The sequence below is a fragment of the Camellia sinensis genome, chromosome 1 (assembly GCF_055761805.1).
Source record: "Camellia sinensis isolate YWXY chromosome 1, ASM5576180v1, whole genome shotgun sequence".
NCBI lineage: Eukaryota > Viridiplantae > Streptophyta > Magnoliopsida > Ericales > Theaceae > Camellia > Camellia sinensis.
The window spans coordinates 227,544,681-227,570,926 of record NC_138961.1 but is presented as its reverse complement, the minus strand read 5'-3'; the positions used below and the strand labels follow the sequence as shown (position 1 = coordinate 227,570,926).

At 43.6% G+C, this 26,246-nt stretch overlaps 1 protein-coding gene across 1 annotated transcript in view; it reads left to right on the top strand.

Annotated features, from left to right (window-relative positions):
• Positions 1-554: 554 nt before the first annotated feature.
• The window catches only part of PMI2 (PLASTID MOVEMENT IMPAIRED protein (DUF827)), a 42,956-nt gene continuing 17,264 nt past the window's right edge, over positions 555-26,246 (top strand). The window contains exon 1 of the mRNA XM_082897172.1: positions 555-800. The gene's annotated coding sequence lies outside the window, so the exon portion shown is untranslated. The remainder of the gene's footprint in view (positions 801-26,246) is intronic.

Genomic DNA, 26,246 nt, shown 5'->3' with positions numbered 1-26,246 from the left:
ACTCTACCAAACGCAACCTAAATTTCTGATCGCTATTGAGTTTGGCGCCAAGTGAAAATTCTGTGCGAGAGCACTAAAAAATTTTCACCAACCAAATTAATTTATGGCAATGGAAATTTTACTCGCCAATTGTATTTGTTTGGCAACAAACATTGGCCTCATTTGATAGAGTTGTAGGAAAGTGATTATAACTTATAGTCTAACAGTTTATAACTTATAGCTGTGAACATAAGTTGATTTTTGACTTATAAATTAAGCTTCTCCTCCACCACTCAAAGAATAAGTTGATTTTTAACTTATAAAAAGCTATAAGCTGTATTGTTAAGCTGAACCAAACACATTAAAATAACTTAAATTAAGCTAAAAGTTAAAATAAACTGAAAATAAGCCCTACTAAATAGAGCCATAGTCTGGTATTTTTGACAACCGAATTAATTTGATCGTTAATAAATTATTTGTCTTTTCCTAATTTTTCATTGCCAAAAATAGTTTATTGAACTTTTTGGTGAATAAAGAAACAATTGACCATCACTTCACCATCTCATTTTCTCACTCCATCAGAAACCACACAACACTGGTATGCTCTTCTTCTCTTCTTCGTCTTCTTCTTCTTCTCTCTCTCTCCCTCTACCTCAAAAGGCATATAGAAGAGGGAGAGCAAGAGTGAGAGACGACGGGCGGAAGCTCCACCTTCGCAAGCGCCACTGCGGCCCAGCGCCACCTTTGCACAAGAGGGCATCAAATCGGTATTGGGACATCGATCAGAATACCCTCCAATCTCGTGAAAAGTCTGCAATTAGGTAACTAAAAGGCTCTGTTCTTGAATTTTTTGATTTGTTGTTTTGTCTAATGCCCACCATGAACGAATGAGGACAAAAACCAAATACAGAAAATCAAACATGATGCACAAAATTGCTTCCTTCTTCTATTGCAGAAATCCCAATCTAAGTTTTTCTTTTTCCATCTCCTCTTAGCCTCCCTCTGTTTTGGAGTTGTTTATGTTAATCGTATATGTGAATTGTATCTGTAATTGGGTTTTTCTTACAAAAAATCAAACATTCGAACCTGGGTTTTTTTTTTTCTTCTCAGTTTGATCTGGGTTTTGCTTCATTTTTCGTCGTTTCCCTAATGTTGTTTTCCTTTCATGTTAGGCATTGGATTTGACGTAGCTGAGTTGCTTTATGACTGTTATTCATACTTCCACCTCCATTATTGGGTTTCTTTACACTGTCATTTGCTTTTTGAAATCTTGATTTCTTTGAGTTTAGAAAAAAAGGGAAAAAAATTTCTTTACACTGTCAGGCCATGACTTTTCCTCTTATTGTCTTTGTGTGAACCATTATGCTTTCCAAAGTTTGAAAAGCTATTTCCTGACGGATTTGTGCTCTTTAATATAGTAGTTGTAAAATAAGAATTACGGGCAAAAATCTCTCACACGCAAGGATGGAGTGGGGAATAAGGTATGTATAAAAAAAAATTAACTTAATTTTAATACATAATAGAATTTGTATTTGTTCAATTCCACTCTCTTAATAGAATTTGTATTTGTTCAATTCATTTCTTAATAGGTTTGAATTTTTATTTTTATTTTTTGTAAATAAATCTTTAGGTTTAGTTCGATTATTTGATTAAAGAAAGGTCAATTGATGGTGTATGTTACAACACTATATTATAGATTATTTGATTTTTTTCAACTTATTGAACTTAAAAATTGAGATTACTTGTAATTTTTTTCAACTTAAGAATGTGCCTGAATTCATCTAAAATTGAGTAGAATAATTTGAATTTTCAATTTAGAAGCTAAATAGTATAATGATAGTAGAAAGAAATGAGATAAAGAGAGATTATTCTTAATTAAAATCCATGTATATATAATAATTTTGTTGCCATTTTTTTTATTATAATATTAGCAAAGATATGTATCAATACTAACATTGAGAACACCAGGAAAATGAAATCTTAAAATACCACCATAGTGTATTTTCTAATCATGTTTCACATTGGTGGAGGTTGTGCCTCTTTGGGTTGCTTTAGACCATGATTGTTTTGTTGTGGTTATGCCTCTAATTGGGTTGCTTCAAGCCATGGTTGTTTAGTTTGGTTGTCAGATGGCATGAGAGGTGTCACACTCTTCATGGTTTTCATGAAAATATTGTTGGCTTTAGAATTTCATTCTTAATTTTTTTTTTTAATACAATTACAAAAGGATGTAGCCATGGCTAGAACTCTGTTTTTATGTATATAACCTACTCTACTATACAACTATATCACTATGATATTGAATAAATGATGGGCATAACAACCCAATACTACACACACATGCGGCAAAGAAGATCTCAATCATATACTATTAGTAAGTTTGTTGTCCCCTAGTACATGGGACTAACTGAGGATGTCATTTATATACGTTTCCAAACATAGATAGCATAGGATATTCATTTGTATAAAACATTTCAATATCAATACTACAATAATGGTTGAAGGTCACACTTTTCAGAATGAATTTAGATAAGATTCATGCTTAAAAGTAGCAAATCATGAGTACAAACCTCTAAAATTCTGCTTATAGTGTGGTATGCTTTAGTCTGAATTTATGTTCAATGTTGAGAAGTATAGATAAGGAACATGAGGCTGCACCTACCTTGCTCTATTCTACAGACTTGATGAATAGATTTTATAGCTTTCTTTTGTTTTATTTTCAAGCTATTAAATATATTTTATAGCTTCTTTTATTTATTTATTTCTCAATTTGACAATTCTAGTGGCTTCTTTTTTAATTTTACATTAAAAATTCATTAATGTAATTTTTACTTTATATATTTATGTTACTTTCTTTTTCTTCTTTCATTTAATGGTGCATAATTATATTGTCTATATTTTCGAATTAAAGTTGAATTGTGTTATATAGTTGTAGAAAATGGTCATGTGTAAACCACCACACCAAAGAAAATATAAAAAAAAAAAAAAAAAACCCCAAAATAGTGGATGGCAAAACATGCGAATACACCAACCTCTTCTCTTCTCTTCCCTATGAGGAATTCGTAAACAGTTTGAAATTGGTCATATAAGAGTTTAAAATTAACATTTAAATTCATAGAAGTACTGCTTTTTATATACGAACAGAGTTTTGTTTTTTTTGCTTGTAATTTTGCTTAAAATTTTTGCTTGTAGGTTTTGACTTGTATGATGCCATGCCATGCCATGCCATTGCTTTAATTGATATTTATTTTTGCTTCAATCCAAGTTTCCAATCCAGGTTCCAATCTATGTACTTGACACTAAACTGACGAAATTAGAAACATGCCTTTGGTGCTTAGGTTGGGAATACTTGATTCAATTGTTGTCTAGATTAGAAGTACAATCATTTATTTAAATGTGTAGATCACATTTTGATTCGATATATAGTGATATAATCGAATTGTTTATTTTGCATATATCCATGGCGAGTAAGCATGACAAATAAGGTAGACAATTAAAAAAATTAAAGACATGACATGAGTATCCTTATATGTTATTTGACATTCATTTCATGCCCATAACTCTCTATTAATTTTATGTATAGCGCGATTTTAATTTAAACTTTGATTTACAATTGCCAAGGTTATAGGTTATCGGTTAATATAATCTTTGACTATTTGTTAAGGCATTTTAAATTTATTTAGAGAATTTTAACACTTTTTATATTAATTTTGTGGTTGTTCAAGGATTCACTTATTGTATTCTTAGTTTTTTATTTTACTACTGTGAACGTGTCACAACACATATTACATAAAACGATGAAATCACATCTATTAAAGAAATTAAATGAGTTTGATTTATTTTTTTTTTTAAAAAAAACAAAAAAACTAGATGTGATTTTCATTCAATTTTTTCCCGTCTAATCCATTCAACCAATCAACACTTTTTCACAGGGGAGGATTGCTTTTTTCTATTTTTTGAATGTGAATCGATATAGTTTCACTTTTACAGCTAAATATTGATATTTGGTTAGGTTGTAGCAACACTTGTTTCCAACTTTCTAATTTTTTTTATTTTTTTATTTTAACAAAGCAACTACCTAAACAGTGGGCCTTTTGCTGTCACAGAAAGGGGCTATGATAGCACCCAGCCCAATTCCATTTTAGTATATGTTTTCAATGTGCATTCATAAATGGGATTGGACCACTTACCTATTGAATATTAGTGTACATAATAACAAAGGAATTTCACATAACATTGGCTTTGTAGATGACCAAATATGGACAAGAGTTGGATGTTACTTAAGCATAGGATAAGTTTCTAGTATCGAGATAGGGTGAAGGATGAGTTAAGAATACGATGAGTTGTGTATAGATCTTCAATTTCATCTTCTATTTCATGGTGCTCTTTTTGTCTATAACAAGCTTTGCTCTAGTCTTTAGGATATCAGTACATCATTCTAGATTGTGTACAAAATAGTATTTTCATGTATGTGGTTGACACTAGCCCCAATTGGCACATATCATCATTTGTGGCGCAATGCTATCAAACTATTCATATTCATTCTAGTTTTTATTTGAGCAACTTTTTGACCAAAATGTAAGTGAAAGCAACCTCAAGTTTAAGATTTAGGGCTAAATGATTTCAATTTAGTCATGCAAGTAAGGGTAGCACTTTGGATGAAATCTCATTCCATTGGTAGCTCCTGCTCAGTTGATATTTGTTCTTCTTTTGGAACCTTGAAATTAGATTTGATCAGTATTCCATTATGACAAAATTTGAGCTAGATTTTGGTTGGACAATATGAGACTTGTGGGAGCCGAATAAATAGAAGAGTCGGAAGGTGCGTACCCCAGAAATCAGATATTATTCGGCTCCATATTGCGTGACTAGGATGCCGAATACGTTAGGAAGGTCGAATAGCCGGAGATCAGTAGCTCCGAATAAATAAAAGAGGAATGGGATAAAAGTAGGCTCAGGCCTCGAGGCCCAAAAAGCAAGTATAAATACAAGAACCACATATTTAGAAAGGTATGTAAGAATCACTTCACTTAACTTAGTAAACAAGCTATCCTGAGTGTCTGAACTGACTTGTCCGTCAGAGTGCTAATTCCGGCACCCCCGACCGAAGTGTTTTTATCTTTTCAGGTGACTAGCTGAGAATCACCAGCGTCTCCCAGGATCTGAAAAGTATTTCCAAACCACTTCTCCACAATTGGCACCATCTGTGGGAATACTCAAATACATCCATGGCAAGCGTGACTGAAAATCCTCCGATAGCCACTGACAAGATCACACAGAGAGATGACCTCACTCCAGCAAACTCGCTTGGACCAAAAGCCATCGCAGCAAGACTTGCCTTGGACCTCTGCTCATCTTCAAACCCCAAAAGACAATACAAGCGACCATGGCACAAGCTAGGCAAACCAAATAGAGGTTGGACAACATCATCGTTGAGAACGAACGCCTTCGTCGCGATCTGGCTTCAAAAATAGCAAAATCCAAACAAACAGTGCGCCAGGCTTCTGAGCGACCCCCGAGGGCAGATGATCGACGATCTCGAGCCCGACAGCAAGAAACTGACGGCCGCTATGCCTCAACAGATCATCTTGAGGAGTTGGCAAAGGACGAACGTCTCTAACAATGCGTCCGGAGGAGTGTGACCAAAACACCTGCTCTTCCGAAGGATGCATTTCCGCTTGACATCGTTCACATGATATACAGCCTGCCAGCAGCCCCAGCCGTGCATGCGATCCAATCACATCCAGACCCCCAACAGCAACTCACGCCAGCAAAGCGTCTCTGAGAAACGCCAAGTATCACCTTTGACAACTCTGATTTGATCGGCTTAACACTCCCTCACATCGATCCATTGGTTGTTGAGCTACGCGTAAACCGGTTCACCGTCGAACGTGTTCTTATCGACCAGGGCAGTACTTCGGAGGCTATGTATTATAAAACCTTCATCAAACTCGGATTCAACGAGTCAGACCTGACTCCGGCTCCTTATCCACTATTCGGCTTCAATGCCAATCTAGAGTACCCATTGGGAAAGATCAGCTTACTCGTTCAAGCAGGTTCCAAAACGGTAGATGTGGAATTCTTGGTCGTCAGGCTGCCATCGCCGTACAATCTCATCATGGGGCGATCGTGGTTGCATACCTTGCAGGCCGTCCCAGGCACCTATCATCAACTGCTACGTTTCCCAACAGAACACGGCATTGAGCAAATCCGCGGCTCCCAGAAATCAGCACAAGCATGTTATCTCCTTGCCGCCAAAACGCCAAAGGAACTGCAAGTAAACTCCATTGAGGTGTCAAATTGGGAGATCCTTGATGACATTGTGTGGCATCCAAACGAGAAGGCCACGGAAGGTTTAGACCAAGTTGACATCGATGAAAGCCCAGAAAAGTTCTTCATGATCGACACTTCTCTGAATCAAGCTGACAGGCAGCAGTTGATCTCTTTCTTGCTCAACAACCTCGACGCCTTTGCGTGGACTCCGTACGAAATGCCGGGAATAGACCCGTCAGTTTCACAGCACTATCTGAATACCGATCCCAAATGTAAGCCGATCATTCAGAAAGGCCGACGGTCAACCGCGGAGCACACTGCCACCGTTGTTGAGGAGGTAGACAGACTGTTTGACGCCGGGGCAATTAGAGAAGTCACTTACCCTACGTGGCTCTCCAATACAATGGTAGTGAAGAAGAAAAATAGGACTTGGCGAGTGTGCATCGATTTCACAGATCTGAACAAAGCTTGCCCCAAAAACTGTTTTCCTCTACCCAGAATCGACCAGCTTGTCGATGCGACGACACGCTATCAACGCATGAGCTTCCTCGATGCTTACAGAGGCTACCATCAAATCGCCATGCATCCAAATGACCAGGACAAAACCGCATTCCTCACCCCAAGAGGAACCTACTGCTACAAAGTTATGCCTTTTGGGCTGAAGAATGCGGGGGCAACCTACCAAAAACTGGTCACCGCCATGTTCAAAGAGCAACTCGGCCATACTATGGAAGTATACATCGACGATATGGTGGTCAAGTCTAAAGAAGAACAGAATCATATAGCCGATCTAGAAAAGACATTCAACATCTTACGCAAATATAGAATGAAACTAAACGCTTCCAAGTGTGCGTTCGGAATCGGCTCTGGCAAATTCTTGGGTTACATCGTCAATCACCGAGGAATCGAAGCCAACCCGAGGCAAGTCACAGCAATCTTGGAACTCGGCTCCCCCCGTTCAGTAAAAGAAGTCCAAAAGTTGATGCGGATGACCGCTGCACTCAACAGGTTCATCAGTCGGTCTACAGATCGCTGCCGACAATTCTTTTAGACACTACGGCAGGGTAAGGCTTTTGAATGGTCCACCGAATGCGAAACAGCTTTCAACGGACTCAAGACCTACCTCCGCTCAGTACCTCTCTTGACAACACCCGCCGCTGGTGACCCGTTCATTCTATATCTGGCAGTTTTCAATAGGGCAGTCAGCGCCGTACTGCTAAAAGAGGAGAAGGGAGAGCAATGGCCAGTGTATTATGTGAGCAAGGCAATGGTTGACGCCGAAATATGCTACCTTCCGCTAGAAAAACTCATCTTAGCCCTAGTCATGGCGGCAAGAAAACTGATGCATTACTTCCAGGGACATAGCATTGGGGTGCTAACAGATTATCCCCTCCGATCAGTACTACGGAGTGCAGAAGCATCAGGACGTGTTTCAAAATGGGCTCTTGAACACGGCCAATACGACATTCGGTTTTTATCTAAAACCGCAATCAAGGGGCAGGTGTTGGCCGACTTTGTTGCCGAATTCACCGACGAGCTTGCCAACCTCAAACCTGACGAAGTTCGACCAAAGCTGAACTGGAGAATTTATGTCGGGGATATTTGGCAATTATACTGTGATGGATCGTCTAACCAAAGGGGCAGCGGCGCCGGAGTTGTAATCATGTCTCCAGACGGCACAGTAATTGAGCAGGCCGTCAAGCTTGGCTTCGAAGCATCAAATAACGAAACCGAATACGAAGCCCTTCTAGCCGATCTGCGGAATGCGCAGCTTCTCGGCGCTCGGCGTCTGTTTGTGTTTTGTGATTCAAAATTGGTAATCAGTCAGCTAAAGGGGGAGTACGCGGCAAGAAACGACTGTATGGCGGCCTACATAAAAACGGCCAATTCCTTGCTGGCAAAATTTGACCATCACGAACTGAACCAAATAACACGTGACCAGAACACACGCGGATGCCTTGGCGTGCCTAGCCTCCGTCATCAATTCTGAGATCAAACGGACCATCGAAGTAGGTTTCATCCCGGAGCCGAGTATTGGCCCTTCGGAGGAAATCCATGTCAACATTATAGAATCCGCACCAAGTTGGATGAACCCCATTACTGCATTCCTCTCTTCTGAACAACTCCTAGAGGACAAAAAAGAAGCACACAAACTATGAAATAAAGCCCTGCGATACTATCTGGATCTACAATGAGGGCTTTATAAAAAGTCCCTCTTTGGTCCATATTTGAAATGCGTGCACCCTGACAAAGTGGAGGAGCTTCTGACAAAGATAGATGAAGGTAGTTGTGGTGCCCATTCTGGCGGACACTCCCTGGCCCATCGAGCTATAACACAGGGGTATTATTGGCCGACAATGAGAGCTGGCGCGGAGAGTTATGTAAAAAAATGCGAACAGTACCAAAAGTTCTCCCCATTAACCCATCTGTCTACCGAAGGGTTGAACTCTATCACCAGTCCCTGGCCGTTTGCTTAGTGGGGACTTGATATTGTAGGACCATTGCCGAGGGCCCTAGGGAACAAGCGATTCTTAATCGTCGCGACAGATTACTTCACAAAATGGGTCGAAGCGGAGGCTTTAACACATACGAGATGCCGACATTAAACGCTTTGTATGGAGAAACATCATAACACGATTCGGCATTCCAAGAGCTCTCATCTCAGACAATGGCACCCAATTCAATTGTGGCGTATATCGAGAGTTATGCAGCAAATATGGCATTCGGTCTTCCTTCTCTACACCGGCCTACCCCCAAAGCAATGGTCAAGCCGAAGCCTCTAACAAATCCATCTTGGACGGCATCAAAAAGAGGCTGGAAAAAGCTAAAGGCAAATGGGTCGAAGAATTGCCGAGTGTATTGTGGGCTCATCGTACTACGCCGAGGAGATCCACTAGAGAAACGTCGTTTGCTCTATGCTTTGGAACCCAGGCAATCTTACCCCTGGAAATCGGCCTCCCAACTCTGAAATCGCAAGTTTTTGATACGGGCCGAAACGACATGATGCTTGCCCTGGATCTAATTCTAACCGAAGAACGAAGAGACCGCGCCCTGGCATCCATGGCACGGTATCAGCAGCAGCTCGCCAAGTCGTATAATCAGCGAGTTCAGTTGCGCCAATACACGCCAGGAGAGTTGGTCCTAAAGAAGGTACTTCCAGTAGACCGAAGATCGGCTAATGAAAAATTGGGTCCAAAACTGGGACGGCGCCTATCAGATAGAATCCATCGCAGGAATAGGGGCATACAGGCTCTCAGACATGTCAGGAAGAAGCCTGCCACAACCTTGGAATTCAACACATTTACGTAAATTCTATCATTGACCCGACTTGTGGGCTTGATACTTGTACATATTCCACCGTTGCAATACAAAGCTTCTCGTTTTCTCAAGCTCGCTCCCAAGCCTTTAAGGGCCGATTAAGCCTTCTAAGGCCAAAATAAAGTCTCCGGATTCGGAGCCCCCTTTTGGTGTATGACACCTTAGGGCCGATTAAATCTCCGGATTCGGAGCGCCCTTCGTGGGTATCACGATTGGCCAAATTAAAGTCTTCGGATTCGGAGCCCCTTTTGGTGCATGACACCTTAGGGCCGATTAAGTCTCCGGATTCGGAGCGCCCTTCGTGGATATCACGATTGCCCAAAATAAAGTCTCCAGATTCGGAGCCCCCTTTTGGTGGATGACACCTTAGGGCTGATTAAGTCTCCGGATTCGGAGCGCCCTTCGTGGGTATCACGATTGGCCAAATTAAAGTCTCCGGATTCGGAGCCCCTTTTGGTGCATGACACCTTAGGGCCAATTAAGTCTCTGGATTCAGAGCGCCCTTCGTGGATATCACGATTGGCCAAAATAAAGTCTCCAGATTTGGAACCTCCTTTTGGTGCATGACACCTTAGGGCCGATTAAGTCTCCGGATTCGGAGCGCCCTTCGTGGATCTCACGATTGGCCAAATTAAAGTCTCCGGATTCGGAGCCCCTTTTGGTGCATGACACCTTAGGGCCGATTAAGTCTCCGGATTCGGAGCGCCCTTCGTGGATATCACGATTGGCCAAAATAAAGTCTCCGGATTCAGAGCCCCTTTTTGGTGCATAACACCTTAGGGTCGATTAAGTCTCCGGATTCGAAGCGCCCTTCGTGGATATCACGATTGGCCAAATTAAAGTCTCCGGATTCGGAGCCCCTTTTGGTGCATGACACCTTAGGGCCGATTAAGTCTCCGGATTCGGAGCGCCCTTCGTGGATATCACGATTGGCCAAATTAAAGTCTTCGAATTCGGAGCCCCTTTTGGTGCATAACACCTTAGGGCCGATTAAGTCTCCGGATTCGGAGCGCCTTTCGTGGTTATCACGATTGGCCAAAATAAAGTCTCCAGATTCAGAGCCCCTTTTTGGTGCATGACACCTTAGGGCCGATTAAGTTTCCAGATTCGGAGCGACCTTCGTGAATATCACGATTGGCCAAATTAAAGTCTCCGGATTCGAAGCCCCTTTTGGTGCATGACACCTTAGGGCTGATTAAGCCTCTAAAGGCCGATTAAGACTCTGAATTCAGAGCGCCCTTCGTGGATATCACGATTAGCCAAAATAGTCTCCAGATTCGGAGCCTTTGTGAGAGATGCATTCGGACCACTTCACTGGCCGAGTAAATATTCACTGAGAATTGTTCTTAATTCGAGCCGGTCAATGCATGTTTAAACATTTGCACCACGCAACACAAAACTTGCCAGTAAGTTGAAATAATACGTTTAATTAAGCACATAACATTTCAAGACCAAATACGAACGTTGAAAATAAAAGAAATTCTATTTGTTCGGCGCGAAGTTTGTTATCGCGTTCCAAAGTCTATTTATTCGGCACTCTCATCGTCGCTCTTCTCAATTTCGAAATCAGAATAGGGTAAGTAGTGACGATGATACAGGGGCGAAGCCGAATCAATGCCCGCGGCTTCGAGAGCTTTCTCGGTTTGAAGGGCCTTGATCCAGCCGTGCTTGAATCCACGATTTTCACATCGACAGACCTCCTCGGCAAGGTCTCGTTTGGTCTTCTCTATCCCGACCCTCAGGCCGTCCTGAAACCTCTTTTCATAACCCGAGGTCCGTTGGGTCATTCCCTCCTCAACGACCAATTTAGATTGACCGGCCGCCACTGACGCGCTCGTTTGAACATTCTTCAGCTACATTCTTTAGCTCCCGAAGCTCACGCTCAGCCTTTTCCGAGCGAATCTCCAGACTGCGATTCCTTTCGTCCTTTTTCTCCCTCTCACGTCGCACTTCCCGCATACGCATACCAACTTCGTAAGCAGTATATAGTCCTTTCACGGCCCTATGTATGCCGTCTCGAAATACTTCGAAATCTTGACGTCCGACCATCGATTGTTGAACTTCCGGGGGGAAGATCTGTCGAGCGAACTCGACTGCCACACCTGGGTCTTTAATGATAGAATCCGCCTCCGTCATTGGTCTATTTCTCACAAAAATCGCAAAACTCTACGATCATGGCGTCGCATCGGGCTCGATTCTCGATCGCGGGCGCGGAGAATTTCCCCGTTGTTGCCTGTCCTTTCAGGGCGATCTGCTTCAACGACTAAGGGGCTGCTGTGTTTCCCAATCCTTGGACGTTCTTCTTCCCGTACTCATAGGCTCGCTACTGCGACTCATTGAGACGTCTAATTCAGCCAATCTTCGTCCCTCCCAAGTTGCCTGAATGGAAATAAGTAGGGCCTCTGGCGTGCACCCGCCCCATTTATCCTTCAATTTATGTAGCTCTCCTGAGGCAACGTCAGTAATCCCAAACGTCAAAAAACGGATGACAATTGTCCAGCCCACGAGTTAGGCCCATTCGGCTTCGCAACCTCGCGCCCTGGCTAAGGCAATGGCAGATTTACTAATATGGTCGACCATGTTTTCAAGTGCAAGCGCCGATCAATCTGTGCCTCAGCCAGCCCACGAGTTAGGCCCATTCGACTTCGCAAGCTCACGCCCTGGCTAAGGCAAAGGCAGATTTACTAATATGGTCGGCCATGTTTTCAAGCGCAAGCGCCGATCAATCTGTGCCTCAGCCAGCCCACAAGCTAGACCCATTCAGCTTCCCAAGATTCGGCTTCGCAAGCTCGCGCCCTGGCTAAGGCAAGGGCAGATTTACTAATCTGGTCGGCCATGTTTTCAAGCGCAAGCACCGATCAATCTGTGCCTCAGCCAGCCCACGAGTTAGGCCCATTCTGCCTCCCAAGCTCGCGCCCTGGCTAAGGCAAGGGCAGATTTACTAATTTGGTCAGCCATGTTTTTAAGCGCAAGCGCCGATCAATCTGTGCCTTAGCCAGCCCACGAGTTAGGCCCATTCGGCTTCCCAAGCTCGCGCCCTGGCTAAGGAAAGGGCAGATTTTCTAATCTGGTTGGCCATGTTTTCAAGCGCAAGCGCCGATCAATCTGTGCCTCAGCCAGCCCACGAGTTAGGCCCATTCGATTTTGCAAGCTCGCGCCCTGGCTAAGGCAAGGGCAGATTTACTAATCTGGTCGGCCAAATACCTAAGCTAAGCAGCCGATCTAACCATAACCGAAAGCAATATCATTCATCAACAACATTTTGCTTAGCAAGTTGAGCATAACTCATGAAATTTTATATACGCAAATTACTAAACGAAAAGCTACATGCCCGCATGAAAATGCCTAGCAAAAAAACTATGACTGTAGCAACACATGAAAAATACCAAATTAAAAACTGTAAAAATACATTCGACATCTTAAAAACTATGTCAGTCACCCAGATCAGTCATCGGAATCAGACTCCAATAGCTCAACATCCCCTTGCTCATATGGTATTGGCATAATCAATGAAACTTTAGCAGCAGCAAGGGCTTTGTGCCAGCCATGTTTGAATCCCCGATTTTCAAACTTGGGGACTTGGTCCAAATACTCGGCGAGTCCAGCATTTTTCCCGGCCTCGAATACTTTGGAAGCCTCCGAGTCGGCTGTTTCCTTCGCCGCCTTCATTTTAGCCAACTCAGCCTCCAATTTGGAGACCGCCTTCTGGCCCAATTTTAGCGCATCTTCACTCTCGTCCGCCTCCTTCTCGGCATCCGATCTCAATTGATCCGCGCTACGAGCCCTCTCCACCTCGGCGTCGACCCTTGAGGCTTCCTTGTTTGCCCTCAAAGCTTCAACCTCGGCCCTTCTCCTCTGGCCCTCAACTTTCTTTCGTAAACGACCAATCTGTTTGACGGCGTCGCGATGGCGACGGCCCATATCGGCTATCCTTCCGACGGTCTGCAAAACAAGAATTTAAAACCATAACTTCAACAATATTTGCATTAAGTGAAGCAAAGTCCGAATATGTACCAAAAGTGCCGATTAGGCGGCTAGTGCTGTCGCATTCAGATCTGGTTCCATCCGGAAAGCCTCCCTGTCAGACGGCAACGACACGGACGTAGCCAAGCTGAATGCGACTTCTGGGTCTTTAAGCGCCGAAGCATCAGAAGAAACCGGCATGTTTTTTATCATCGGCTGAATGACAAAAGGAACGATCACATTCGATCCCTCTAATCGAGGACGTTTGCCGCCTTGTTTTTTTGAGCCGGCCTCAAACTCGGCAGGGCGTTTCTCTGCCTCTTCCTCAACTTCTTGGCCGGCCTGCACGATCAAAGTAGATTCGGCATTCCGATTTTTTGCCGTCTCCATCTCAATAACGCGCAAGGACTCTAATTTGCTAACAGGCAGGGAAAGTTGAGATTCGATGGCGGGTGTTACTTCAGACAGAAGGGCCTCCGCTCTTCGCCACGCGGCCAACCTTTCCGCATTCGCCTTCCTAGCAAGTTTTGTCAGGCTTAACCCGGCCATGTCTTCGGGGCCTGCGTCGGGAAGATCCTCTAAGCCGTAAAAAACGCCGTCAAGTGAAAGATCCCCTCGGCCCGATGTGGATGGAGGATCGGCCGAATTCAATACCTCGTCAGACTCGGTTTCGTACTGATCTGATTCGGTAACATTAGCTACATCCCATTCCGAATCAGACCCTTCAAAACTAACCTGCCTCAAGTTTTTGAAGTCGGACAAAATAAGAGCGATAAGAGAATCTTCACCCACCGGAACCGGGATATTTTCCGCCGCCGAGAAGGTCGTATATGTTGGCTCGTAACGAAGTAGAACGTAGGCCGCCCTCCCTTGTTTCTGAAGTCTTCGATGGCCGAAATACTTGAGCGCCCCTTTGATATCCGAAAGAACGGCGTTGTCAGTCGAAGACAGGACTTTCTTCAAATCGTTCCCTGCACAAGCCAAGCCGTAACATTTCAAAGAAGAGGCTTTACAACAAAAATGAACAAATAATAAAAGTGAGAAGGCAACCGGCCACCTGGCTCGCCCCTCCGTCTAGGAATAGGGTTGACGTGATCCTCCCCTTCGCCAAATTCCCAGTTACCCTGGACAACGACCATAACATCATCAACTCGTTTCCCAGAACTGGAAAGCATAGTAATTAGCTAATGGTCGATATCCTTGGCCTTAAGGAAGAAACGCCCGTACTGACCAAAAGACTTAGCCAAGGCATAGCAATGCCGGATGGCTGGAATGCCAAGGTTAATTCTAAGGTGACGGTTAAGCGTTATAACCCCCATTATAATTCTAAAGAAATTCACATTGAATTGGGAAGGGATTAAACCCCAATGGTGAAGCACAGCCCTAAGAAACGGGTGAAGGGGAAAACGAACTCCACCCTCTGCGATTGACAAAAGAGGAAAGACAATCGTGGTTTTGTCCTCCCTTTCCATATCAAGAGTGCCGTCTGCCACAAACGAAAGACGGACATCATCAGGAATAGAGAAATGGCGTTTAAAGCCAGCAATTCGATCTGACGAAAGAAGGTCTTTTAAATGTTTCGCCATACCCTACAGTTTATAAGAATATGCCAAAGAAGGAATAAACTAGAAAGAGTCTTTGAAGCAAGGAATGAGAGAACTTACAAAGGACGAAGAGGATATCGGAGAAGAGAGTTGCAGGGATGATTCAAAAGGCAATCCAATGACGAGCATCATAAAATACATACTCGAAAGGACGTCAAAATTTTAAATCACAATAAATAGACACGTATGAGAGGGTGGGAAGTTGACACGAGAACCGAAAGGGATGCGCTAAGATATCCGCATGAGGATGAGGCCAACCGTCGAATTTTGGCTCTGACTTTTCAAAATTCGGAACCAAGCACTCCAGCCAAACTGTCGTTGGTAAAGTGCTTGGGGGGCAATTGTGGGAGCCGAATAAATAGAAGAGTCGGAAGGTACGTACCCCAGAAATCAGATATTATTCGGCTCCATATTACGTGACTAGGATGCCGAATACGTTAGGAAAGCAGAATAGCCGGAGATCAGTAGCTCCGAATGAATAAAAGGGGAATGAGATAAAAGTAGGCTCAGGCCCCGAGGCCTAAAAAGCAAGTATAAATACAAGAACCACAGATTTAGAAAGGTATGTAAGAATCACTTCACTTAACTTAGTAAACAAGCTATCCTGAGTGTCTGAACTGACTTGTCCGTCGAAGTGCTAATTCCGGCACCCCCGACTGGAGTGTTTGTATCTTTTCAGGTGACTAGCTGAGGATCACTAGCGTCTCCCAGGATCTGAAGAGTATTTCCAAACAACTTCTCCACAAGACTGATTTACAAACTTGTAGAAATATTGCTTGTAATTAGTTTATATATGCCAAGTTTTAACTGGTGAATCACGTGTTACTTTTTGGTTTTGATATATTGAAATCTTGTAATTCACCGTAGAAAAATTTGCTCCTAATTTGTTCATCTATAATGTGAAACCAATGTTTTGAGACCAAAAACTTTATTATTAACATTTTAATATTGTAATTTTTTTCATATGTTTGACAGATTGGCAATGGATAGAACATAGTTCGGGGAGCATCAAAGGATTATATTTTGAATTTTTGGATATATTTTGTCATAAGTTTTTGTTATGAATTTGCAAGCTTGGAAGTTTTTTTGGAATTACATGTTTGAAGTCTGGGATTGTAAGGGATTTGTATTGATGTTGGATGTTTTGGATTTGATATTTTGCTTATGTTTATAGGTTTATGAATTATGTACTGAATAGGGAAATTGTAAAAAAAAAAAAAATTATAATAATGAATTTTTGGTGACAGGTTTTTCAGTTGTAAATTTACTTTTGGTGACACTTTGTTTCTATTGCTGAAGTCTGTGTGAATAATTTTTTTAGCGATCTAAAACTTGATTGGTCACCAAAAATTTTAATATTCAACAACCAATTCATTTAGTCGCTGAAAGATATTTTTAGCGGTGCATTTATATGATGCTAAAACCTAACATGTCATTCGCTTAAGGCTACTTTTAATAGGTAAATGTTCATTTATAGCGACAAAATTTTAGTCTTTTGGCGACTAAAATAGTTGGTCGCCGATTTATTTATAAAGACGACCATAATTTATTTGGTCGCCGAACCATTTAGTGACAAGGTTTCAACAACCGATTTTGTTGATGTCGTAGATACTTTCAGCAACCAAAATTATACTTTTGGTGACTAAAGAAAGGTCGCTAAAAGCGTTTTTTTTTTTTTTTTTGTAGTGAATATAGAGTAATGATTGCATGGTTATTGCATAATGTGAATATTTACATATTACTGATTATTGTATGAGTTTTGCATGATTATTACGTGGTGTAAATATTCATATTGTAAGGAGTCATTACTTGTAAATTTTTACATTGTAATGTGTTGCAATTGATGTTGTGACCATCACATTATTAATTAATGTTAATAATCACATTCAAAAATAGTCATACAAGCTCAAACAACATTAATGTGTTATTTTACCAATATACATTTGTAATGTGAAAGTTCATATTAATATTTATTTACCACAACTCATATTAAGCCAATTGTTATGTGTATACAAATATAAGGAACCACCAGCAATGTGGATGTTCACAGTGTTTACACTTCGATCGATCCCGTTAGTGAAAGTCGACTGGCAAAACCATGGTGGCGTATATGCCACTTTGGAAAGGGAAGATGACATGGCCAAGAGATATCCTGAATTGTTCCCACTGAATCTTGTTTTCTTCCAGAATGAAGGTAATTTGAGTTTGGAGGACCAAACTCTTTTTAAGGAGGGGAGACTGTAATAACCCTCACCACTGATTACTGATAACCCTACTGATTACTGCTAAACTGTGACTGATTATGATAAGTAATTGAATTGATTGAAATACTAGACTGACCGATTGAAGGTGCTAGTTTAAGTGCATTTCTATCTGTTGACTGTTTAAATTATCTGTTCGTGTTTTATGCATTAAACTGCAAATTGAAGGCCTTATCGGCGGCCGAACCAGAAATTGACTGATGTTTTACGATCATTAGAATTTACAGGATTTTATGGAATATTTATCTGAAAATTGATTTGGTATAATTAAATTAGATTGAATTGAGCTAAATTGCAATAGTTGGCTTAATTACCAACATGCCACTTAGTGGACCACTTAGGCAACACATATTTGAGCTTTATTATACATTCAACAAAACATTTCATCAGCTTCTTTCCTTGTTATTGCCGACTAGAGAGAGAGATAGGGAGTTGGAGTGAATTCATCTTATATTGCTTGGAAATTGAGAAGATTGGCAGAGTTTGTGATCAATTGAGCTTCTAGACTTGTATTTGAGAACTTAGGTAAGGAGTTCATCCTTTTAATTGTGAATTTAAGTTAGTCCTTGCATGTTTCATGCTAATTTGAAGAGTTGAGCCTAGAATTGGTTTAAATTGTTGCATTAGAGCTTGAATCATGCATGCATGTGTGCATTGTTGAGTTTGGAGGTTTGATTCCATGGAAATCTTGCATGCATGTTCATGTTTATGTTAAAATTCATGATTTCATCTTGTTTTTGAAAGAATTGGCTCAATAGAGCATGAATTTGAGGCTTGAAAGTTGTTTAAAGTTATGCATGTCCATTTGAAGTCATGTTCTTGAAATGTTGTTTGAAATTGGGTTTAATTCCCTCACCTTTGGGCCTTGATTTTACAAATTGAGCTTTAAATCATGGCATACTATGTATTTACAAGTGTTTTCCAGGAAATGGGCTCAAAGGAATCGAATTTGATACACTTGAAGTTGAATTTGAGCTTGAGGTTCAAATCTGGGAATTCCAGATTTTGAACTCACGCTCGAGCGGGGTTACTGGCGCTCGAGCGTGAAATTCGTGCTCCCAGCATTTTACACTGTTTTACAGTCCGCTCAAGCGGGGTATTGGACGCTCGAGCGAGGACTTATGTCACACACTCGAGCGGGTGTCGAGCGCCCAATCGAGCATGATTTTCACACATCTAGTACTTTTTCAGTACGCTCGAGCATGAAAGTTTACACTCGAGCGGAGTCTTTTGTTTGCATGTCCGCTCGAGCGGGGAATCCCACGCTCGAGCGAGACCCTTGTTTTCTGAAAATTCTGAAAATATTTTTAAAGTGCATCTTTGCATCCTCATTCCATTCTAGGCATTCCTAGGCCTAGTTTAAGGTACCTTAATGAGGATATAGATGTAGAACCACACCGAGGCAAATTAGGGATTAAGTTACTATTTTCCCAACTGTATAGCTTAGTGTGTGTTCACTCTGTAACTGTGTAGGGTTGGCATCTGAGGACGTGCTCTAGCTTAACTGTAGCCCAGAACTCTGTGAGTAACAACTGTGTAAAGATATATTCAAATATGATTATCTTCTGAACAATTGAACTGTATTATTTTCTGAAATGATACTGTTATTGAATGAATGATGTCCTAATTGTGAACTGTATTGTGGCATCCTTAACAACCTACTGTTACTGTATTGTACTGCTACTGTCACAGAGATCTCTGTCGGTTCCCATGTTGGAACCACTACTGTTTACTGATATGATGGCCATCAACTGACTGTTCGGTCTGATAAGACCTACTGTACTGTTTTGCAACTGGATGTACCACATATGACTGTAATGACTGAATAACTGATGTACTGATTGAAATGATTGTTTTCAATACTGTAAGGACATTTATTCTTAACCTCTTTACGCATTATGCTATTCACTGGGCTTTAGCTCACTGCTCATATATATATGTAGGTGTACAGGCACCGGACCGTTGCTAGAAGCGTTAGGGTAAACTCCAGTTTTGTCAAGCCAACCTAGGTGCCTCACTGCGAGGTTCCGAGTCCGTTCAAGCCAAGGCTATGGGGTGTTTTAGTTTCCCCCTTTTCTGTTCTGTTTTGTATAGACTGTTTACACTGTTACTATACTGTCTTAATAGGAATTAAGTCCCTGTCCTGAAAGATTGTAAATGTTGTACATACTATTTTGCACTGATTGTATATATGTATAAAAAGTCTTTTTGCATACAGACTGTCACAGCTTATTAGACATTGTCTATTTACTATTTTGGCTTCCGCCATGCCCCTGTACTTTGTATTATTGTCTGACTGTTAAGCAGGCCTTCGATAATCTCGGATTACTGGCCGGTTACGGTACTAAACCCATAGGAGCGGGTTTGGGTCGTGACATGCAGCCAGTTCCAGATGGAACAAGTCGGACTAATCCACGCTTCCCAAATCAATGCCCAGGGTTCCAAGCCCACCAGAAGACCTGCACAAGAGTTCAACGGGGAACGGGGAGTTCCCCCAGCGAACCCTCCGACAAGCAAGTTAGAAAGAGATGTGGAAAATGGAGATAGATTAGAGATAAAAAGCTCAACCTTCTTCTTGTCTTCGACGTCTACTTATATCCTTTGGTAATCATTTGGTTGTCCCTTCCGGCCTGCCATCTTGGTCGAAAGTCTATGCTCTAACTTGCCTTATTCATAGTGAGGTCGTTCTGTCTCGACGGGGAGAGGTTATCGCAATAAATGCTGTAAAGGGCTTCATTAATGGCTGATGTGCAGTGCAATAACTTTGCAGGATCTTTGTCTGCTTATGCGGCCTGTCCTTCACCTGCCATGTGTCTAAGTGTCATTGGTTCATGATGCCATGTTGAGCTCCAGCAATGCTGGGCTTTAGTATTTGAATTATGCATTGGGCCCTAAGTGGTAGGCAGTATCTTCTATGGGCTTACCCATGTCAGTAGTCCCCCATTCCCGAGTGCGGCTTTAGTCCAACGAAAGGAATAAGGAAGAAAATGATAGTTGTGAGAAACCGGCGGGGCAAAGACCGACCGAGGGGTGGGCCGACGGCGATGGGTGACCGCGAAGGGCGACCGAGTGGAGGGGCCGACCATGAGGAGGGCCGACCGGGAAGGGTGACCAAGTGGAGGGACCGACCATGAGGAGGGTCGACCGCGAAGGGTGATCGAGTGGTCAGACCGACCATAAGGAGGGTCGACCGCGAAAGGTGACCCAGTGGAGGGACCGACCATGAGGAGGGTCGACCACGAAGGGTGACCCAGTGGAGGGACCGACCATGAGGAAGGCCGACCGCGAAGGGTGACCGAGTTGGGGGACCGACCATGAGGAGGGTCGACCTCGAAGGGTGAGTGGTGTGGCGCGGGGCTCGAGGGGCGGCGGGGCACGTGGTGAAGTGAAGTGGAATGGACAGGGAAGGGGAAAGGGGCAGTGGATCGTGGGCGTACACGTGGTGGAATCCCATGATAGGGAAGGTTAGGCGTTGGGCAAGAAATGAAGCGATAGGTCAATATAGGGTGTTGAAAAGACAGTTTTGGCAGATTTTTAAAAATTTTCAAACTGGCAAAATTTAATTGTGACCCTTGGAATATAGGCAAGCCTTGGGCTTTTGGTATTATCAGTTTTACCTATCTCTTTGCAAAAAACCAAAACATCCCACAAGTAAACTCGTTCGTTGCCAGTGATACGCCCCTGCAACACTTTGTGAATTTTCTTGTGCCCGCATCCAAAGCCATTCGCAGACACACAATGGAGATGGCCTAAGAGGAAGCAACAACCGCAAGGGTTGATCCGTTAGGCGACGACGATGCGGTGGATTTGGCGGAACAGTACAGGGTGGAGCGTAGGGAAGGAGGGGTAATCGGTGAGGCGGTGCGGGCTCATCCAAGGATGATGATTGCAGCCGCGAAACCTATTAGTCAAGCGGAGCTGAACCACTAGCACACCAAACCGGACAGATCTACACTTACGGAGGAGGAGTAGGAGGGAATAAGGAGGAAGTACCAGATTCCCTCGGAGATAGGGTTAAGATTGCCCGCATCCAAGGAAAGGGCGTCGGATGTGCGGCTGGGTGAATTAAGCTTGTATGAGGAAACGTTGCGAGGGGGTTTGAGGCTGCCTCTCCCCCAAGTGGTGGTGGATGTATTGAACAAGTTAGAGGCGGCGCCAGGGCAGCTGATGCCGAACGCCTGGAAAATAGTAGTGGCCTGCGCGAGTGCCTAGCTGCAAGCGATTGGAGGGGCGGCAATGACAGTAGAGGAGTTCTTCTCTTGATACAAGGCCTCCGGTCAGCAGGAGACTTGGGTGACTCTACAAGCGGTGACGGGGCGAGGGCTGGTGGCGGGTCTTCCATCGTCGGTAAAGGGGTGGAGGCCGAGATGGTTCTTTGTGACGGCGAACGGTGGGGCAGGGGTTCGCACAACGTAGAAGGTCCCCACCAAATCAGTCCAGCCCAAGTTGGACGGGGCGGCCGAAGATCAAGTGAAGAAAGTGAGAGAATGGAGAGAGGAGAAGGGAGTAAGGTGGGACGAGCTGGTCCTTCCGTCAACGTTGTTTGCCCTGAACTTGGGACCGCAACCGTTGGGGGAGGATCCGGCAAGGGGGGAGTTAGAGAGGCAACGGAAGGCAGAGGAGGAGGAGGAGGAGGAGGGAGAAAGGAGATTGTTCGCCCGAGTAAACAAATATAAGGAGGCACAACTGGGGCCTGCTCCGAAGTTAGTGCCGAATGAGAGGATTCGACCTCGTCCTAAGCCTTTGGGGGACAAGAACCTGACTGAGTTTGCCCCATTGCCACAACCCATAGACCCACTGAAAGAAAAGGGCAGACAAGAGGTTGAGGCAGGACTGAAGAAGTCGAAGAAGAGGAGAGTTGCCACTGAGGGGGCTAAGGATGCTCCCAGTTTGAAGAAGATGAGGGTTGATGGCGAGGACACTCCTAAAGTGGGACCGGAGGAGGCAGCGAAAGAGATGAAGAGTGGGGCGAGCGTCCCTGAAAAACAAGTTGAAGATGGGGCGACCGGCCCTGAGGAGGGGGCAGAACAACAACCAAAGGGGGAGCCTGTTCCCCAAGGAGAGGGAGAGGGGGTCAAGTTGAAGACTGCCATCTACCATGCTCCAGCAATGCCTGGGCGACTAAAGGGAGAAGGAGGCCCAGCCAGGACAGCTGCAGATCGCCTCTTGGGAGTAGTGGAAGATGCAGTCGTGCGCTTGATGGCCAATTTTACTGAGGCTGAGCTGCTAAGGGGATTGTGCTCTGCCCAAATGGAGGCGATCGCCTTAACAGGGGCCCTACTAAAGAAGGCGACGGCTGCAAGAGGCGAGGTGGGGCCACTGAAGGCAAAGTTAGAAGAGGTGGAGGCCCAACTTGAAAATTTGAAGAGGGAGAGCGCAAGCTGGAGGAAGACCGCGCGGAGTGCGTGTGTCAGGGGGCTGGAGAAGGCCCAGAAGGCGAAGAAAATGGAGGTGTTGGCGATCGTGTAGAGCAATGTTGCCAACCATGCCCATGCTAAGTTGCTCGCGACCAAGTTGGAGTTGGAGACGGAACGCCGCAAGGTGGTGTCGCTCGAGTTCCAGCTGGTTGGCGAGCAGAAGAAGCTGGAAAAGACCCAAAAAGCCTGCACCGTTGCCAACGAACGGTGGGATGAGGCCATGACCTGCAGCGAAGATCTTTGTGCTCAGTCGATCAAAGAAAAAGAAGAAGCGGATCTGAAGATCGCTGAGCTGGAGAGGACGTTGGCAGGCGAGCGGGCCAAGTCAATGGAGAAGAAGGCAGGGTTGGAGAAGGCTTTGAAGGAAGAAAAGACCAAGTTAGCCTCTGAGAGGGCAGCGTACCCCGACTTATGTGTCACAGCTGTAGAGCAGTTCAAGTGGTCCGCTGACTTCCAGATGGTTATTGATGCTGCGATCGCCAGCAACTTGGCAAGAAAGGGGTCTCGGGGGGCTGGCCCGTCGGGGGCGACCGCTGGGAGCAGGAGTAAAGAAAAAGTGATCCAGAGCTTCCAGCGGTCGGACTTCTACAAACATGAGATGGCTGAGCTCTGGGATAGTGGCTAGAAGACATTCAAGCGTAAAGCAGAAGAGCTGTTCCCAGACTTGGACTTCTACAATGTAATGATAGACGAAGACAACGTGGCCCAGACCTCCCTGGACGAGGGCGTGGACGAAGAGGAGCTTGTCTCAAGTGAAGATATGTGACTGGTGTGAACAAAATTTGTAAATAAAATTTTGGTTTTTGTTGTTTTTGTTTGTTTTTGTAATTGTTGTAGTAAACTTATGTATAAGTTTGTGAATGAACAAAATTATGAGTTGTGTTTGTCACATTGTGGCCTCGATTTTTGCAAATCTGAAAAGGATGAGAATGGTTATTCAAATAAGGCTTCTGTATAAATCGTAGTGAAAATTGAGAAGTAGAGAGTCAATCTAGCTTGTGAGAAAATTATGATGCAAAGAATGTTAACAATAAGAACGTTAAGGTTTCAAAATGTAAAGGTTTTAAAATGTGAGAGTCTTGAAGTGTTAAATCATATGGTCTGAGTGTTGAGAGAATGTGAGAGTGAAGAGATTTCAAAATATGACAGTCTTGAAATGTTAAATGGTTGGGAAATAAAAGTTAAAAAATGTAAAGAATGTTAAGAGGCGTAAAAGCATGGACCTAGAATTTGACCAAGTATGGAAACTATGCTACCAACATGAAGTTGTAAGGATGCTTGAGCCATAATTAACTCAGTCTGGCTGAGCCCTTCGTGCTCAGACTGGCTGAGGCTTTAAGTAACTCAGTCTGGCTGAGCCTTTCGTGCTCAGTCTGGCTGAGGCTTTAAGTAACTCAGTCTGGCTAAGCTCTTCATGCTCAGTCTGGCTGAGGCTTTAAGTAACTCAATCTGGCTGAGCTCTTCATGCTCAGTCTGGCTAAGGCCTTTCATGCTCAGTCTGGCTGAGGCTTTAAGTGACTCAGTCTGGCTGAGGCCTTTCATGCTCAGTCTGGCTGAGGTTTTAAGTGAATTAGTCTGGCTAAGCTCTTCATACTCAGTCTGGCTGAGGCTTTAAGTAACTCAGTCTGGCTGAGTGCTGCAATTAGGACATTATTGAAATACCATACAGATAACTGAGATATAAAATTGTTGTCATTTAAAGTGTAGCCCATGCGATCAGAAACTTACATCATGTGAGAGAAGAACAAGAACATTCAAGTGTGTAGATTGTCAAAAAGAAAATATAGCAATTGATCAATACAAAAGATACAACTTTTATTGAAAATAACGCTTCAAGTGCTCGGCGTTCCATGGATGGGGGAGGTCTTGGCCTTCCATGTCCTGAAGTCGGTAAGTACCCGGACGAGGTCTGACCTTAACAACGTAAGGTCCCTCCCACTTGGCTGCCAACTTGCCCTCAGCCAGGTTTTTGGTGGTAAGAGTTACTTCCCGCAAAACAAGGTCCCCAACGGAGAACTCCCTCGCTCGGATTTTGCAGTTGTAGTGTGTTCTCATTTTTTGTTGATATGAGGCCCATCTGATAGTAGTGATCTCTCGGAGCACTTCAATCAGGTTCAGGTCTACCCGACGTAGCTCGTCAATTAATTCCGGATTCGGGTGCAGAACCCTTGGAGTGGGCAGGCCGATCTTTACCGGGATGACCGCCTCGGCGCCGTATGTTAAGCGGAAGGGGGTCTCTCCTCTAGGGGTTCGAGCGGTAGTGCGGTAGGCCCAGAGTACGTTTGGTAATTCTTCAGCCCAGAGTCCCTTAGCAACTTCCAACTTAGTTTTGATGATCTTCAGAAGAGAACGGTTAGTAAGCTCAACTTGGCCATTGGCTTGGGGATGACCTGGGGAAGAGAAACATGGATGGATTTGAAGTTCTGCACAGAATTTCCTGAACTTGGCATTGTCAAATTGTTTGCCATTGTCAGAGACGATGGCTCGAGGGATGTCAAATCGGCACACGATCAACTGCCAGATGAATCTGGTGGTGTTCCGCTCGGTAATCGTGGCAAGGGGTTCCGCCTCCACCCACTTAGTGAAGTAATCAATGGCGACAATTGCGAATTTGGTTTGGCCTCAGCTAGTGGGCAATGGGCCAACTAGGTCGATCCCCCATTTGGCAAATGGGTAAGGGCTGCAAAGTGTGATCAATTATATAGGAGGAGCATGAGGGATGTTGGAAAAGCGTTGGCACTTATCACACTTAAGCACGAATTCAGTGGCATCTTGGTTGAGAGTAGACCAGAAGTAACCAGTGCGGATTATTTTATGGGCTAGTGACCTAGCACCCGAATGATTGCCGCATACCCCTCATGGACTTCTCTCATCACGTAGGTCGCTTGAGCAGGATTGAGGCATCTCAGGTATAGGCATGAAAAGCCACATTTGTACAAGAGACCGCTGATAAGGATGTAATTGGACGACCGGGCCTTGACTTTGGCGGCCTGGTTGTAACAACCTTCGTCACTGTTTATCGATTAACCACTGATTACTGCTGAACTGAGATTGATTATGATTGGTAACTGAATTGATTGAAGCACTGAACTGACTGACTAAAATCTGGAACTGAATTGATTAAGTATATCTATTTAATTGTATGTCTATTGTTGACTGTTTGATTATCTGTTCATGCCTTTGTGTTTAACTACAAATTGAAGGCCTTATCAGCGGCCGAACCAGAAATTGATTAGTGTTTCATGATCAATAGAATTTATGTGATTTAATGGTGTAATTATCTGAAAATTGATTCGGTATGATTAAATTAGGCTAAATGGTGTTAAATTACATAGTTTGACTTAATTACATTAGTGCCACTTAGTGGCCACTACCTTATACATTTTGAGACTTGCCTTTATTCTATTTTGTACATTTCATCAGCCTTGTTG